Consider the following 14603-nt stretch of genomic DNA (forward strand, 5'->3'; position numbering starts at 1 on the left):
GTGGCGATGCTTTCTCTTGATCCCCTGCCCAACAAACACGTCAACACACGCGAGTTCACACCGGAAAATACATTCAATCCCAACCCCCCCCCCCCCCCCCCCGGTGGCGCATGGCAGTCGAAGAAGAACGCCAGTCGCAACAGCCGCCCGGAATGGCGACTACGGCAGCCGTGCAACGACATAAGAAGACGGAGAAGGGCGTTGCAGTTCGACCGGTCCATGGGAGTAGCGGGTTCGTCGGTCCTTGCGGTTCACAGCTTCGTTGGCAGCGGAGCAGCAACGGCATAAGACATCGGTTGCAGTGGCGCTAACGGCCGGCGATAGTGGAACTTGACTCGGTGGTTCACGGCTCTGACAACGGCGACGGCGACTGAGAGTGAAGGAAGGAGGTTGGCGGCTGGAGAAGCTTATTAGGGTTAGGATTTCTTGAGTCACATGCTTCCAACGGGTAGGGAGGGTATCGGGTTTATATCTCGTCTCCATGCTCCCAACTTCAGACGAGAAATGACACAACTGGTCCCTCCCATACATAATCCTTTCAACACAAGCCCAAAAGTTACCATTTAGCCCTCAACATTCCAAAATCCTTTCTTTTTAAGTCCAATAATTACCAAACGCCCCCTGCCTTTAGAAATCTTTACATAATCACTCCTTAATTACATTTAACCCCCAATATTCCAAGAATTATGACGTTTAACTCCCAAATCTAATGCCTTGCTGAATTACTACGGATTTAGTGTTAGATATTAAAATGTTTGACAGATGAATTTTTATTTTTAACCTATTAGTTTTAGGGTTTTTCAGATTTTAAACCCTAGGACTATAAATAGTTTAGGTCGTTTTTTTATTTTGAGTGAGCCTCCTTTTTACAATATTTTCGTTTTTACTGTACATAGAGAAAGTGAGAGTTCATTTTTTTTTCATCTGAGGTTTCTTCATTATAATCAGATCTGATGATCATATGAATGCAGAAATATTTCACTGATTTTTCGTTTATCTGAGATTGATTCATCTACTGTTCTTAATTTCCGCATTGTCATCTCATATTGTGTGAATCTGGGTTCCAACAACATTATCCCTTTAAAAAACCTTTTGCTACAAAGAGGACCGAAAATAAAATACAAGATTATACCAAAAAAACATGAGAGAGAGAGAGTATTTTTTGCTTTTTTAAATTTAAAGAAAATAGAAAAAACAAAATAAAAAATGGCAAAATAGTTATTTCTTTCAATTTTCCAAGGAACCAAAAATCACGAAAAAAAAAATCAAATTAGAAACATGGGTGCAAATCTAATTTTTTTTTTATCAAAATCATAAAAAAAAAATAACAACCATAAACACCAGTTTTACAATTTTCCCATAAATTTATTCGATTTAACTCAATCCATTCCACATTGACATATAACTCAAATTTAATGTCATACTATTAAACAAGTTAATAATAATCAGTTGATTATGAATCATTATTTGTGTACAATTAATATTTTAATCTGATGTCTTAATACCAATTTAAGAAAAAAAGTGTTACAAGTGATTTTAGAAAACGTAAATTATACATACAAGTGATTTTAGGTTTAAATCTTATCTTATTATAAAGAATTAATATTTAATAGAAGGCAAATGTACAATCTTGAATTCCACGCTAAATATTATTATATAGGATAGGATTAATATAAAACATACTATTAATAAATTAAAGTTCTTTTATTAAACAAAACAGAAATTAAACAGCTTAAGAAATTAATCTATAATTTTGGAAAGCTTTTATTAATAAATAACCGTTGGAAATCCAAAGAGTCTGGTTTCGTATTCGCGCATTTATATCTACGTTCTTCAGTCGTTTCGCTTTCAACAGACGCAAATATAACCCAGCTCCCTCTTTCGCCGGAGATATAAGTAAAACTCGAAAGGGTTGGGTCAGTAATTGCGCATTATACTTTTTGTTCTTCAGCCATTCCGCTACCCAAACCCCCCGGAGACCCATTGCGATCTCTGCAATTCCACTCCAGGGAGACCCAGACACCGTGATCCTTTACAGGAGACTCACAAAAATTGTCAAGATCGCTGTAAGTTTTCGATTTAAGGTTAATTGTTGTTTTTTATTCTTTTTTGGGTTTCTACTTCTAGTATCACCCCTTCTTCTTCTTCAGCTTTTTGATGGCAGGTTTTTCTGATGTTATAGGTTTAAGTAACTGCACCAGATAGATTCATTGCAACTTAGAAGAGAAGGAAACTACAGAGTGTGTCTCCGTGGTTTTTTTGGTCTTTTTGTTGGGTTCTTCGTCCTTTTTTTGCTGTTTTTTTTTTCTTCTATAAAATCTGTTTTTGTTGGTTGTAAGAGAATGTCATTCATTCTGTCACTTTCTTATGGAAGACTTGTTTTGTCAGATCAACATGTTTTAGTCAAATCCTTTTTTTTTTGTGGCTATGTCATGGTTGTTCTTTATATTTGTTAAAAATTCAATATTGTGAAATCATCATTCTTTGATTCATATATGTTGAACAGTGACTATGCTACTGAAGGATCTGTTATGTTCATTATTTATTTTCCCATAACAAAATTATACTTTCTAGAATTACGACTCTGTTTAATATTTAACAATTATATGTTTGTGTAACAGAATCATTCAAAGTGGAATACAAAAAACAGATCGCAACATCAAAATATGAATGCTTGTATTTGGTAAGTCTTGGTAAGCCTAGGTTTTCGAATACATGACAGCACATACCAAGTACTAACAGACCAATTTTGACATACCTTTGTATAAAAAACATCAGTGAATGTGAGGGGGTTATATATGTAACAGAAAATAATTTTCCTTTTTCTAATTTCTTGTTTATAGATTTAGTTTAATACGTTTTATTTAGAAACAAACATGAAGGCAGGGGCAATCATATTGAACCAAGAATCACCTAGCAACCCTGTATCAAGGTATAATAAAATATCCATGAGATTTATCAGGCTATTTTGTGTGATTTGGTCCTAAAAAACATATGAGAATTGCTTAGTTGTTACATGTTGTATAAAATCTTTTTGATGCTTAAATTCCTGTATTATCCTTAATTAGTAATGGATCGCTTGGAATTGCAGTTTTCATACGAAAAATAAGGATGAAACTAAAATCTTTTTCAAGATTTGAATTATCAAGTTTGTAGGGTTACCTTGGTTTTTGGCTGCCATAAATATTTGAAGATTGTAAAGTTGCATAACCAATCCGAGTTTATGTTGTTTTTACATGTATCAATCATTATCATCTGACACATCTTATTTCATGGTTATGTTAATAGGACAACTAGAGAAAACAAGAGCTCCTAGCAATTTTGAAAAAAAAAGAAAAAGCCAAAGGTCATTATATGGTCAAAGGTACAAAACCAAACTCTACTTTGCTGATTACTTAATAATCAATATGGATGCAAATTCTCTAATAGTGTAATAATGAAAAAAGCATTGCTATATTAGTGTCTCATGAAGGGACCTATCTGTAGCACTACAACTTTCAGTTATAGCATTATGCTTTCAATGTCGCTATTTTTTTAATGTTCTTTTTTTCAAGTATGACATTGTATGATTAAATTCTTATCGATTATAGTTTTATACTCTCTCATATAGCACTATAGTTTCGATATCTAACCTATTAAGCCATTTCTACCAATTATAGGGTTTTACTTCGAACTATAAATTTGTTTTACGTTATTACCCTCTTCAGACACATGCGATATGCTTTTCTTGGAAGGTTGAATGTGGCAATGAAACGTATGTTGGAAATTTTGACATGTAGTCATCAATCAAAGCCAATGCAAGAGTTTTGTTGCATTTTGTAGGATAGAATTATGCACAACATTCAGCTAAAGAAGTTGATGAATTTGTACTGTGATAGACACAAGGAAACTCCTGATGAGGTAATAATTTTTTTTTTTCATTATTTGACAAATGTAACTACTCTTTTTTTTTTTCATTGTTTGATAGTCTATTTGAAAAATAAAAAGGTGCAACACCACATCACCTTCTCAGTCAGGGAGTTTTTTACTGGTAACTCTCTCTCTAAAATGCATATCCTTAGGGGAATTATTGTGGTTTGGCTATCAAGTCCTGGATTAAATGTGAGTATGCATTTATGCAGTCAGATTTCTAAAAACTCTAAACGAAATTAGTTTAATAGGAGAAGATTGTGAAATTAGAGACATGAGTGGTTGATACGTTTCACACATGGGGTTAATGGGGATTTTGTTTTGAAGGACATTCACAAAGGTTAGGATTTGATAATAGTTTGTTCAATTCAATCATCAACTCGAGAGACAATTAATTGCCTAACTCAATGTACATTTTTTTTATCAACTCTAGATTTCAATTCTATGTAAACCCTCTTGTTTTGCTCTACATTTCATCACCATAGTTACTGATTTTGTTGCTGTGGTAGTGGTAGAACAACAAGGGTACAATTTCTCCTTGTTGGTATATTGTGTCTTATAAGTTCAATTGTATAGCATTGCAGCAGGATCCCTTATTGGTCTATACTTTATCAACAGACCAGAGTGGCTAGTTGTTGATCATGCATTCATATTCATACATCCTTGTCCCTTTATATGACACCCTTGGTTTGTCATCCATTATATTGTCAGAGTTCTTAAATCATCTTTCTTTATGCTTCAAATGTATTAAACTGCAGTTAATGCCCAATCTTGCAGCTTCGGATGCGGTGAAGTTTATATATTGTTAATCACTCTTCTGCACAAGTTAAGATTGTATCATTTTCAAAACTTATTACTCAGGTAACTTCAAATCCTTTTGTTGAATCACAATCTAGTGTTTGATTTTTCGCTAACTTTATAACATCTTCAGTGACATGAGTTTCTTTGAATTGAGTTAGTTAAACTTTCATGATTTCTGGCATTTGATTACTGATTTATTTGCATATGAATTGGTGCTATTTAGGGTAGTAACAACCATCACTCTTTTCGTCCACCAAAACCAGATGATGTTGCTACAATATGTTATACAACTGGGACATGAAAGGTTTCTACTTTCTATTCACTTATGCTTTTTCTTTTCAAGTACACCAAAGTTGATTCTTTTCTTTCTACTTATTCCTTTCCCTACATATATAGTAAGGAGGATGTAGCAGTTTCCCATGAAAACCTGATTGCAAATGTTGCTGTTGGAAGTCTTGAAATTAACTTCTTTCCATTGGATGTGTAAGTATCAAATTGGTTTATAAAATGCCAATTGTTTCACCATTATTTTGTTCTAATTTGCCCATGCTCATTTCAGTTATGCATATCTTCAAGTTTATGATCTTTGTCCAAATTAAGTTTGACTTTATAGGGAACAAAACTTTACACTGTATTTTCATTTGTGTAGGAAAGTAGGATGCTATATATAGTAAGCAATCACTGAAAGTACATTGCTATTTCTGGTCACCTATTTTTATAGGTTGTTCATTATAGCATCGTACTTCCGTTTCTTATTAGGACATCGTACTTTAAAAATTCTATCCAATCAAAGCAATGAAAATTGCTTTGTATGGATGACAATGCTATAATTGGGCAGTGTTCAATGCTATATTAGGAAAAATGAAAGTAGGATGCTATGTAATAAACAAATCAATGAAAGTAGATTGCTATTTCTTGCATTTAAAGCAATATTGATGTTTATTATATGTGTTTCAGACGTAAAGCTTGTGGATGTTCCTGAGATGAACTATTTACATCTGAATTCTCTTTCTCTTCTGATTGGGTATCACCCTGTCTTCTTCTTCATCATCATTTGTTTTTTCTGAAAAATCTGATTTTCAAACTGCACCAGTTGTATTGCTACTTAAAAACAGAAGAAAAGTTACTCAGAAGACAATCATTGGTCAGGGGTTTTTGATGGTCATGGTCAAATACTCAAAGTCAAAATCATGGTCAAAATGAAAGGAGGAGTTTCAATTGGCTCAGCGGCCTCTCAAAATGCCTTCAGGTTCTTGAATCTGTACTTTAAATCTTTCTTACAACATCTGATGTGTTAGCATATCCAACTGATTTTAGGAAAAAAAAAGTTGTTTATTCTTCCTTACATAACCCTTTCTTTCTTTTTTCAATAAGTGCTGCACTGATAAAGTGCTACCTGGATAATGATGTCTTATTGTTTCTGGAGTTTGTGTCTATATCTATGTTCTACTTGATAAAAAAATGCTTTCATATGGTGTATAATTCAATCAATCTATTTTTTTACGTTAAAAGTTCACTTAAATTAAAAGTTATTGATGTGAAATTCATTATATAAGAAAAGCTACTTTCAATAAAAAGTAATTAGGCTTTCCTCTCATATAATTGTTACTATATCATGACAAAATTATTTTTCATTTATTTTGGCAGTTTGATAAATTATCGCTAAAGCATCCTTTGGTGGTTGAAGAGGAACACACATTTGTTTTTAATTTTTTTAGGGTAAAAATTAATTTACATTGCCTATATTGGTAAAATGAGTAAAGTACGTTGCTTTTCGATACAATTTTGTATACTCATAAAAGTTAATAGAAAAATATTAAATTATGTTATTTCTATATATGTTTTACAGTGATCAAACTTTTTGGATTATGAAGGCCTAGTCATGGATCCAAATGCTTTAAAAAAAAGAATATTCTATGGGGAGGTGGAATACAGCTTGCGAAAAAAAGTTTTTATAGTTTGGTACAAGTTACGCTTTTACCCTTGTGGCTAATTTTAACTAAATCTGTTAATGACAAGTAATTCCAGGTTTGGGAATTTTTATTGGGATCTTATTTATACGATTTGACATATGCAGAGAGGTGGTATATTGTCTCAGTTAAAACACATCAGAGTACATGACTTTCAAAAAAACCAATGGCAGGTAATGACTATTTTGCCCTTCAACGTCTTTCACCCAACATATTATATTTATTGCAATTTCATCTTGTAGAGTATTTCCCCCTGGAACAGGCTAAAAGGTTTACAAAATTTGGAGAAAGGAAGGGTTTGATCGAGAAAGATGTGGTATGAAAAGGACCACACAATTCAAGTTATTTAAAATGTTTGTTTTTTTTTTCTTTAAAAGTATTTTCTTTAAAGGTAAGGATTGACAGGCCATTGTCGTTCCATGAGGGTGATGATAATCCAAACATTCGCCTTTTGCATGATATATTGTTCTACAACTTTGATCTTGGTTATTGCCAGGTCACATGTCCCTATTATTTATAGAGTAAATTACAATTTTGTCCTTGCGATATTTCAAAAGTTCTGGTTTTCATCTAGATGTTTCATTTGTTGCACAAGTGGTCTATAAAGTATAGCTTTGTTGGAAGGTTTGTCCCTAACGTTGATGGTGTTACAAATTGTCCATGGAGTACTATTTTGCCTCTATCTCTTACTCCTTCATCATCTAACCATAAAATTCCTCAATCTCCACCTTAAAACCAAAAATTAAACTAAAACTTGAACAAAATTAAGATCCAGGGTACCAACAAGTTGCAAAAGAAAAATAAAACATGAGCATCAAACTAAAAAGATTATCAGGTTAGATTTTTTAGATCTTGATTTTGGTTTAAGTTTTGGTTTTGATTGAATGTGGTTTGGTTTTTATGATTTATGAGTAAGGAGATTGAGAAAATGAAGATAAGGGGAAAAAATCATTTTACTTGAAAGTAATCATTCATTTTTATAAACATTTTTTTAACAAGGTTGGTGTTTTTAAAGTTCAACTAAACTTAAATGTTACTTTTTTTTTGTGTTTTTAATCATACACACAGTTTTTTGCTAATACTTGAAATAAACATTTTTTTCCTCACAGGACAGTGATCTCCTCTCTCTAATAATGTTTTTCATCAATCATAAGCTTTCTGGTGTTTTCTTACTTTAATGGAAAGATCAAGTCCAAAGTTCAACTTTGATCAAACGGCATGCACTCTCAACTCTTTGCATTATCAAAGGTCCTCCCTCTATCTCACTATATAACAAGGGTATTTTGGTCATTTAATAAAAAAGGAAGAATCTAACTGAAATCCTTCCACTGGCCCCTATGGAATGGTTCAAATCCATCAAATATGAAATTCGAAGGAATTTGACAGAGTTGAACTTGGTCCAAATTTTCAACCAAATGCACCATTGAATGGAATTATGAATTCCAATTCCACCGGAATCCACAATTCTAATTCATAGCTATGATTTTCAAACATGATATTTCAAGAAATTCAACAGAACTGAATTCTGTCCTAATTGTCAATCAAACATGTCTTGTAAAGGAATCTCGAATTCCAACTCTGTTGGAATCTGTGATTCCTTTTCTTAGCTGGTGGAACTACTCAACAACCCACTGCACAACTTGGTAAAAAAATGATTGCTTGAATTACTTGTGTTTCTACCCTCACAAACTACAATACTAATTAAAACTTATCACATGGTTTCAGCGAAGTAGAATACATTAAAGCAAAAAGGTTATAATGGCAGTTGTTGAACACCTTCATCTATACGGAGCCAAGGTAAGAAACCAAACTATACTTTGTTGATTGCTTAATAATATACATGCAAAAGTGGTCTATAGTATAGCTCTGTTGCAAGGTTTGTCCGTGGTACTGATGTTCTTACAAATTGTCCATGAAGTCCAAGTAAAATGACTATTTTGCCCCTGTCCCTTTCTCCTTCATCATCTAAGCATAAACTCTCTTTCTCCTTCATCATCTAACCATAAAATTCCTCAATCTCCATCTTAGGGGGTGTTTGGCTTATCTTTTGAGAGGCCAAAAGTCCTTTTAGTAAAAAGATAAAAGGTAAAAGATGTTCTACTTGTGGTGAACTGGAGAAAACGATGGTGATGGGCAAGGATATCGGCTACTGTTTGGAAGGTTCTTTTGAGGCTTTAAAGTCGATCATTGAAGGTGTAGGATCATCGATGAATTAATTTGAGAGGGGCCGGAGTGAGGCCTTCATAAGGCGGATTGGGTTAAGGAATTGAAGTGATGTCGTCAAATTAATTTTATCAGTTTAGTTTACAGGAAACACAGTTGGAAGTTGTTGATGATTTCCCAATTGATCTTTATTGGGATAAATCTGATTTTGGTTTTGTTATGGTTAAATCGCAAGGTCGTTCCAAAGGTTTAGCTTGCTTATGGAATTCTCATATATTTAATCAGGTGAAGATTGTTAAAAATTCTGATTTTGTTCTAGTTTTTGGGCATTGGAAAGGAATGGAGGGTATAAAAAACATTATAAACATCTATGCTCCTGTTGATGCGGATGCTAGGTCAAGGCTGTGGTGTGATCTCAAAAACATATTATAGGTTCTTTTAATGGCTGTTGGTTGTTAATGGGAGATTTCAACGAAATCAGATACAAGGATGAAAGATTCTCTAACAGGGGATGTGATGCTTCTATGGATGACTTCAACTCTTTTATTCTGGAATCCAAGTTGTTCGAGTATGCCTTAGGGGGCAGGAAATTCACTTGGATTAGTGATGATGTTAAAAGTCTTCAGCAAGCTTGACAGATTTTTAGCCTGTGAGAATTTTATGAATAAATGGGAGTTGTCTTCTGCTAAATGAAGTCTATACTTGGTCAAAATAAGTGAAGAAGAAAACCTTGATTTTTAAGGTTGATTTTGACAAAGCTTTTGACTCTTTGAGTTGGGAGTTTTTGGATTCTGTTATGGATCAAATGGGGTTTGGATGGAAATGGAGAAGATGGATTATGGGTTGTCTGTATTTGGGAAGGGATTCTGTTTTGATTAATGGTTCTCTTACCTTGGAGTTTGATATTAGAAGAGGTGTTAGGCAAGACGATCCTTTGTCCCCTTTTCTCTTTATAATCGTGATGGAGGGTCTTCATGTGTATATATATGGAAGCAGCTTGCGATGTTCATTACTTTTGGGGTATTATACTTCCGAATGGGGGTACCTCTCTTTCTCATCTCATGTATACGGATGATGTTACTTTTATAGGAGACTTGTTGGAAATAAATTTTATTAACCTCAACAGGTTACTTTGTTGCTTCTTCCTCTCGTCTGGCTTAAAGGTGAATATTCATAAAAGTAAGGTGTATGGTATTGGGGTTGATAATATTGAGGTAGAAAGACTTCCTGGCATTTTGAAATATGAACCCGCCTCCTTTCCTTTTACTTATCTTGGGCTCCCGGTTGGAGCCAATATGAAGCTAGCAAAAAATTGGGGTCCTATTGTTGATAAATTGAAGGCTAGGCTTTCTATATGGAAAGCGAAATCCTTGTCATTTGGCGGTCGACTTACACTTGTTAATTCAATGCTCGATAGCCTTCCCTTATATTATTTTTCACTTTTTAGAGCTCCAAAAAAAGGTTTTAGGTATCCTCTAAGGGATTAGAAGGAGGTTTCTATGGGGAGGTGATGAAGATAAAAGTAAGATGAATTGGGTTGCGTGGGATATTGTCATTAAGCCAAAAATTGAAGGTGGTCTAGTAGTTGGTTCTCTCAACTCGGCTAATTTGGCTCTACTTGGTAAATGGTGGTGGCGCTTGAAAAACGGGTACGATTCCTTTTGGTTTTCATGTATTAAAAGCATTCACAACATCAAACTTATAGATAAAGGTGTTAATTAAAATGATCTTTTCAAAAGAGTAGTCGGTATTGGTGACAAAACTTTCTTTTTGAAGGATACATGTTGTGGGGATGTAGCTTTGAAAGATCTTTCTCCTAATTTATATGTGTTAGAGACAAATAAAGATTGTAAGGTTGTTGATAGAGTGAAAAGGGGGGCTAATATGGAAACTTGGTGGAATTGGAGTTGGTCGAGAACACTAAGAAGCAAAGGGAGAGAAGCTGATCAATTGTCCGTGTTATCTAATTTGTTAAATTCTTTTCAGTTCTCAACGAGATGTGATAATTTAAATGGCATTGTGCTAGTGGTGGAGGAAATTCTTTTTCTGTATTACTCCAATCTCTGGCCCAATATTCCATCATCTCTTTCCCTAAACCCATACCTTCCCCCCTTTCTCCGTCTTCTTCGCCACTGATCGCTCCTCTGCTATCCTTCTTCGCCACCAACCTCTACTACGTCATCCACCACCATCCCCACACTCCACTATGTCCCCACCATAGTCACATAGTTCGCGATACGGTCCGGTACGGGAACGAGGATCGGGAACGCGATTCGGCAGTTAGGACGTATCGGATACGGCGGGGGTAGGTTCATTTCGGTACGTCCCGGTACGTTCTGATACGGTGTATCGTATATTTCGGTACGGTGTACCCATGGTCCTCATTCTCAAGATCAACAAAAGCTTCAGGTGGTGGTTGTAGGAATCAATAAAGAAAGAGTATATTGTAAAGGGTCTGTGATGAAGAAGCGTAACAGAAAAAGAACCGAGCAATAGAGAGAGTAATGTGGGTGAACTGGTGAGTAGTGATGTGGGATAAGAGGCATCTTAAATAATTATTGGAATCGAGATTCACTGGAAGAATCGGATGTAGGAATCGAAGAAACATACCAGGAATCGATGAGATCGATAACTCTATCGTAGCGTCAAACGTTTTTTCAGAGATAAGCAATTTCCCGCTCAAACCAAAATCGGCGACCCCAAGTCCAAAATTGGCGATCCTAATCACGTTTCTGTGCAATCCGGATCGCCGATTTCATGGTTCCATGACCGATTTGAAGATTAAACGGGATCGCAGGGTACCCGTATCGGAGAGCGAATCGGCCACCGACTGGAACGCAAACGCACTGCGTTTGGGAACGGGACGTTCGGAACGGGGATCGTGACTCATATGGCGATCTATGTGACTAGGGACGCTACTCCCCACGCTCCACCACACATTAAACAACATCGCGACCAGTGCACTACCATCGATCAATGACCATACAACACCACCCTCTTTATCTCTCTAAGAAACCCTAGATTGTCCCCATTCTCTATCTCTTATTTATTTTCTCTGTTAAAAGCCACCGCTACCACCTCCTTTCCCCCTATCTGTCTCTCTCTAACAAAACAATTCACCACCACCATCGTTATTGTCCCTTGCCCTTCTCCCCTTTTCCTATCTAAATCTCACTGCAAATCGTAGATCTAAACCACCAATCGGCGTCATTAACCACTAAACTCCCCATCTCTTCTTTTTTCTCTTTTAAAGGTTCAACTTTTTTGTTTCATTATTGTTTTAGTTTTTTACTCATTTGTGTTATAACGGCTTTCAGTTCTAACATGTTTGATTCCTAAAAGGGGTGTTAAAATTATCACAGATTTGACTTCTTAATGATTTGTTTTTACTTATTTTATTTCTTTCTTACTACTCCGGTTTTGATCATATGATTGTAGATATCGAATGCCACACAACTACAAATCTGAAAACATACATCATTTACCTGATTACGCTATTCATTGCAGACGAGGTAAAACAGTAGTTTTCTAAATATGATATTCTACTCATGTATAACAGCTGTAAATACCTGTAAAACTTTGATGTGATTTTTAGGTTGTTAATTGCTACAAGCTAGATTTTGATTTGGTGCTTTAAATAGCATAACAAGTTGTGATTTTTTATCTTTTGACATTACCATTTTATTTTAGGGTTCATTTTGATCAATAGAGAGAGATAGACACATTTTTGTTAATGGTGTGATTTGTAGTCCTTTGCTAATGGTCCAAGGTTTGAAAAACATTTGAAATTAAAAGCTTAACAAGGTGATGGACTGATGGTAAAGCTTTAATCATTTTTTGCAATATATTTTGCTAAGTTCTTATTTATGCATAGTTGGTACTCCTTTTGTTGTCTAGAACTGCAAATGATATTGTTATTAGTGATATTTGTAAAAGGAATGATTGTTGATAGTATGATGTTCGAACCGATGATGGTATGTATGGAATTGAACGGTTGATAAATTCAAGTAATATATTCATTGGAAAGGTTATTATAGTGAGATGGATTAAAAATAATATATATTCAAAGACAGGAGTAGAAAAAAATACTAAATGGTCTCTCGATTTGCTTTGATTTTTATGGATTTTTTAAAGTTTTACATTTAAGATTTCATAAATTCAATCTTTTGATTTAGGTGTTCTTGTCAATAGAATGATGTTGCTGGAAAACGTGGTGGTGGTAATGAAGAAGCCCCAATTAAATTGGACAAGATGAGACTCAATTGGAACAGAGTTGAATTTTACTGAACTGGGTTGGATAAATTATTTTTATAGCTTTTGGTATTATTAGAACAAAACCCAATAAAATGCTAAATTTTCTAGATTGTCCATAATACAAAATAACTTACATTACCTTCAAGTTCATCTATAAAAAAACCTAAATATTTTTATCTAATTCAAAAAGAATCATTTATGAAAAAAAAGCCCAAGTTAAATCAAGGTTTGAGGAACAACATTAATCTTTTTTCTACTTCAATATGTGAATTACTTCACAATTATATACTCCTTGGACGTTATCAAAATATTAATTTTGTAAAAATGCCAGTTGACGGTTATGATTGTTTTGAAGTGTATTCCTGTTGGAGAATTGGGTGTCAAGCAACATGATTGTTATGAAATCCTACCTGATGGCCCATGTACTGTTTAATAAAATGGCAAAGTGAACACCAACTTTCCATATACCATCCGCCTTCATAAGGTTATGAAGTCCTGCCTAACGAACCATACTTTCCCATAATAACTTTGCTCTGCCAACATGCTTTATTCTTTCAAACGCTTAAACTTAACTTCTTGCTCCCTAAACATCATAAAGACTGTAAAATGACACTTTCCCTTTTTTTTTACACATTTTCTTTCTCTTGCCGCCCCTGGTTCAAATGAAACGGATTTTTTTTTGGATGTCATGTTGTACAATATTAAGAAAGTCTCAGTTGTGTAATCTAATTAATTTACTTTTTATTAAATCCACGGGTACTTTTAGGAGCAATTTTGGAGCTTTACATAGTCATTATAGGTATTTTTAGCAAATGCGTCGGCTGGTGCATGTAATTATGTTTTGTTTGGTAATCTTGATCATCTTTGTGAGTTCATTCTTTTTTTATCTGATGCTTCAGCTGCTGCATCTGATCATGCTTTTTCATGGTTGTCATGGCTATCAATATGTTATGATGAGGTCTTGTGTAAGGAACTGATTGGCGGTTGTTAAAATACCTTCTCTCTAATTGTGTGCGTGTGTTTATAGGTCATGAAATGAATCCAAGAATATGGTGGTAGAAAAAAACAAGAATCATACAAGGAGTTGTTGCTTAAGTTGGTTAAGTTTGTTGCTATTGTTGGATGCTCTTCTAAAGTACATTGCTTTTGTGTGGTGATTAGAACTACACTTCAAAGATTAAGTCTTCTTTTGCTATCGTTTCTAATTATACGGTGTTTTAAGAGCATCTTGAGTTACTTGTAGAACAGCGCCTTGTTGCATATACATTTTTTTTGACCATTTTGCCCTTGATGTTGGTTTGTTGATTTTTTGAATGTGGTTCGGTTCGGTCAAATCCAATTAAATTAATCACATCATACTTTAGAGATAGGAAAGTGGATAACCGAAACATGTTACCTATTAGTCGATAAAAAAAAACTAAAATAGCCATTGAAATATATGTATAAAAGGGCATAACTACCATTTTCTAACAACTTTCATCACTTAATGTAGACCATACCATCTCC

General features: G+C 34.4%; 1 long non-coding RNA gene across 11 annotated transcripts; it reads left to right on the forward strand.

The window, feature by feature from the left end:
* Window positions 1-1842: 1842 nt before the first annotated feature.
* On the forward strand, window positions 1843-14323 carry LOC145113787 (uncharacterized). Of its 11 annotated transcripts, XR_013710856.1 has the most exons (19): window positions 1843-2066; window positions 2183-2240; window positions 2622-2683; window positions 3289-3364; window positions 3823-3900; window positions 4687-4770; window positions 4934-5014; window positions 5107-5193; window positions 5668-5734; window positions 5804-5959; window positions 6358-6429; window positions 6560-6672; window positions 6788-6853; window positions 6923-6996; window positions 7790-8323; window positions 8406-8477; window positions 12282-12355; window positions 13019-13135; window positions 14125-14323. It is a non-coding gene; the product is annotated as an uncharacterized LOC145113787 (long non-coding RNA). The 11 variants fall into 11 exon arrangements; XR_013710848.1 differs by lacking the exon at window positions 14125-14323 and having other exon boundaries at window positions 2622-2932; window positions 3708-3900; window positions 13019-13242; XR_013710855.1 differs by lacking the exon at window positions 14125-14323 and having other exon boundaries at window positions 4668-4770; window positions 13019-13242.
* The last annotated feature ends 280 nt before the right edge of the window (window positions 14324-14603 follow it).

This window comes from Lactuca virosa, chromosome 5 (assembly GCF_052849685.1).
Source record: "Lactuca virosa cultivar CGN04683 chromosome 5, Lactuca_virosa_CGN04683_v6, whole genome shotgun sequence".
Lineage (NCBI taxonomy): Eukaryota > Viridiplantae > Streptophyta > Magnoliopsida > Asterales > Asteraceae > Lactuca > Lactuca virosa.